This window comes from Hemitrygon akajei, chromosome 10, assembly GCF_048418815.1.
Source record: "Hemitrygon akajei chromosome 10, sHemAka1.3, whole genome shotgun sequence".
Taxonomy (NCBI): Eukaryota; Metazoa; Chordata; class Chondrichthyes; order Myliobatiformes; family Dasyatidae; genus Hemitrygon; species Hemitrygon akajei.
The window spans coordinates 138,918,961-138,923,242 of record NC_133133.1 but is presented as its reverse complement, the minus strand read 5'-3'; the positions used below and the strand labels follow the sequence as shown (position 1 = coordinate 138,923,242).

Sequence of the window (4,282 nt, the reverse complement as noted above, 5' to 3'; positions counted from 1 at the left end):
TCCCTGGAAGCCACTGCAAAATCATTCTGTGGCAAGGAACTAATTCTAGAGGCTGAAGTCTCTTCTATTCCTTTTTCATGGGAACTGATTATTTCAACATGTACCACCCACACTGAGTGTCTGCTTATTTGGAGACTTGGCAGTCATGTGCTGTTGTTCAGCTTGTGATGCCAAATTATCTGCACTAGTAATCGTCATTGAAATATTAGGGACACATGAATGATCAGAACTTTGTAGAATCTTGTTCGGTGGTGGATAGATCTGGAAAAGCTTCCTCTCAGAAGGAAATATTATTACAATAATGATAAAGGATCCTAGTTCCCATCTTCCCACCATTTATTCTATTAATGTTTCTCAGCTTTCTATACAGGTTTCACAGCCTGAATGTCTTTGTCCATAACTAATCTTTACCAATCTTCCCTTCTTCGTGTAGCCTATCCAACAGATATCTTAAATAGTCTGATTGGTCCTGTTGTGCCCCTTGATTAAACCACAAAGGAGATGAAGCTTTCAAGAAGCTGCTGAGAGAGATGGCAAGTCTCTGGCTATGCTCCAGGAAGCCAATTAACCATTGAAGTTTCATCATTAATGACTGTGAATCTCTCTTCTTGAACATGTCTGAAGCCAGAAACCATGAAAAGGAGCTGAATGACACTGTTCATGTAGTAGGCATTGTCAAGATCTGCCAGTCCTGTCTTCTCTGTATCCGATTTTGCAGACAGTCTTGAGTACAAAGCTTCCTATACATTTTTTTCTGACATAAAGCATTTTGTTTGAGCAGCTGTTTTATATTTTCCTCATTTGGAATTGGAAAATCTTTCCGTGTTTGTATGTCAGGTTCATATAGGTCAGAGAATCCTGAAAACTGGAAGATCATGCAGTGTATCAATTTGGACAGTTGATGTCAACAGATTATTCTCTTCTTCAGGAGAGTGACATCATTAATTTGGGAATGTGAGGAATAACCACATGGAATGCTTCCAATGAAAGTTTGGAAACTTAAAAACATATATTTCAACACAGTTAGTGCCCCTGTTCTTACAACTAGGAAAAAGAGCCTTGAAAACATCTGTTTGATGTTTGAAAGCGTGATTTCAATCAAAATGTTGAATTTTTTCACAGCAGCCAAACCTTTTAGTAAGCTAATAATCCACTTATCTATGTTATTGGCTGATGGTCACAAAGAACCACCAATCATATTGGTCATAGCAGTCATCATCTCCATTCCATAATGTAATCATCATTTGCCAAGTTTTGAGTGGAGCCATCTATGATTTCCAATGACACATACTGGACCACAGTGGCCAAAGCACTTGATAGCCCATCAAATCCATTCACATCCTTTTGGAATTGTGCATCACTCAACAGAATGAACTTTGTAGGCAACTCAATCATTGCTATGCACTGAGAGGTCCTTTTGCTGCTTCTAGACTTCATTTTACAAGACAATGCTTTACAGATGTTGGATGGCAAAACAACATCATAGCTTCCAAAATCATGTCCATGTCTTTTCAATCCTGCTTTCTTCAACCAATGCCTCTTATACTGCAATCGCACCAAGGTTCCTATACAACAAATATTCAATTTTCTATGTGCCTTCCATGAAAAGTTACAATTTGAGATCATCCTTCAGTTACCTGACTAACACACAGGGGAAGACAGTAAACTTAAAGGTCCCTGCCATCAACCACATTAGAAACTCCACAACTATCAGAATGTTCCTCCATAGCTTACATCTCCAGAGCAGACAAGACTTAGAGCCTTACCTGGAGAGAACACGTAACAGGTAGTAAATTAATGGTGCAATTGTAGTCCCTCTATGGGGGAAGCATAGTGGTTCTCCTCTTGCTGAACACTTACAACAAATCTGAATATTCTGAAGGCACTCCAGTCACCCCCTTGAATCCAAATTTGGCCTTGACGAGTCAGGAAGCAAGTTGACTGATAACTCGATGTGGTTCACAGCAGATCACGTGTAAACTCAGGCAGGCATCTGAGAACCTCTCAGAAGGCACTTACCCTGGCATAGGGTCAAACAACCCTGAATGGTGCCAGCAGACCAGTAAATCCAAGGATTATGAAGATTTAACCACAGATAACCAAGGATTAGGGGAATGTCTGGAGAGTGAATTGTCTCCTCGTGCCTTCAAATTGTCAACTTGAGAGCAACGACAAGATAAAAGATATGTCCAGATTTGAAGGATCTACCATCCAAGGCCATAGCAGAGATTGGCTGGTCAAGGTATACCTTGGGAATTTGGATTCTTTCAACTAATTCAATGTCCAAAAAATTCCCTGCTGGACCAGAGTCTACCAAGGCTCTTAAAGAATGTTGATGTCTCCCCCAAGATATTCAGTATGGTAAAACCACACTGGGACTTGAAGTAATGGGAGAGAGCCTTGAGACCTCACTGGATGGTCCTGGGAGTTCCCTGACAAATTGGGGCAGGTGACTTGGAAATGACCGGCCTTACTTCACTATAAACAACACCTCTGCCTCATACATCCATCTTACTCCACTGGGGAGACCTGGGTACTTCCAAGTTGAATGGGTTCTTCCAGAGATGACTGCAGGAATATTCATTGGTTATTGGATTGAAGAATTGGAGTAGGTTCTGGGTAGTTCTGAGAACCAACCCTCCTGGTGAACAAGGCATATCTCTCCCTCATTCTTTTTGAAATAAAGTTGTCGATTCTTATGGCTGTGTCCGTAAATTCCTCCAAATACTCCACCTGGTCCCTGGTATAAAGAACGAATGACAGGGATTGGTCAGTTAATCCCTGTCTAAACAGAGCTACCAAAGCCGCATTGCTCCATCCACTCTCTACTGATAGGGTACAGAAATCAACGGAATAGTCGGCCACGGGTCATGCTCTTTGACGCAGCTCAGGGAATTTGCTGTGTGCCTTTGAGCCCCTGGCAGGATGAAAGAATACCCTCCTCAACATGCTTAGAAATTAATTTACCGGTATATCAGAACACATGAGCGTGTCCTTTGCCCATAAAGCCGTTGTCCATGAAAGGACCCTGCCCAAGAGGAAGGAAATTACATAGGCCACCTTACTCCTCTACAAGGGGAACTTTGCAGGTTGAAATTCAAAACTAGAGAACATTGATTTAAGAACCCGTGGCAAAACTCAGGGTCCCCATTGTACTGTTCCGGGGCTGGCCAGTACACATAGGAACACATAGCAGCACACTCAGTCAAATGCTCAAAACCAGAGTCCTTTTGCAAGCATCTCCTGGAGAACCTGCTCATACCATCCAACTGACTGTCCATGGCAGACCAATGCCAATTAAAATTGATCTGTCTCTGCTGGGTCCATAATTAGCTGAGTCCTGAGGGAGAAGAAGCTAGAATAAGAAGTTAGGGTACAGGGAAAGGAGTACAAACTGGAAGGTGGTAACACTAGTAGTTTGAAAGGGAGGGTATTGCAGTTTAGGTACCTTTCCTACAATTAAACCAGTGTTTAATCTTATGAAATTATGAGACCTTTGCTTTAAGTAAATTTAATCATCCTTGCCAACAAATGAACCCCTGGACATTACTTTACCTATATTTAGCGGTTATATTGTCATAGCCACTTTCTAAAATATGGATGTATTGGATCCTGATTCTTATTCCCTTTGAAATAGGATGGGGGTAGGGATGGAGAAAATGATGTACCTACAGAGTGGCCCAAAGAGATCTTGGGATGCTTGGAGAAGGTGGGGTAGGAAATGGCAACTAAAATCACTGATGTGAATTCCAAATTTCACAATGCATGTTTTCAGCGATTGGAGCCGCTAACTCCATATCAAGAAATGAACCTTATGTTAAAAGCAAAAAAAAAAGCTGCTCCCCAGTGGGTATGTGGAGGCAACGGGAGTCGACGCTTCAAAGCTTTCCTGGTGAATTCCTCCAGCAGCCTCTTTCTTTGCTCCAAATCCCGGCATCGGCAGGCTCTTATGTCTCATCCGCATGCTAATGGTTTCTCCAAGTCTGAGAAAATTGAGTCAGTGATCTATCACCTCCTTTTACCATGAAGGAAATGCAGTCAGCGAGGAAATGGGTCACAGTTAGGCTGCTGTGAGAGAGTTCTTAAAGCCGCACTGTTCTTGGTTGCAGCTTCCTGCAAGGAGCATATGGTCACTGAATTTTGAATAAAGGTGTTTTATGGAAATAGTGGTTTTTCATATTTAAATTTACATTATACATAAAGAAGCATAAAGTGATGGGCACAACAAGAGGATCAGTCACTCTCGGGATTCATTGCCAAGCAATAGTGATTAAAAATAAAT

The 4,282-nt window shown here is 41.7% G+C and overlaps 1 pseudogene; it reads right to left on the bottom strand.

Annotated features, from left to right (window-relative positions):
- Positions 1–400: 400 nt before the first annotated feature.
- LOC140734029 (ubiquitin carboxyl-terminal hydrolase 35 pseudogene) lies at positions 401–1,437 on the bottom strand (annotated as a pseudogene).
- Positions 1,438–4,282: the final 2,845 nt, after the last annotated feature.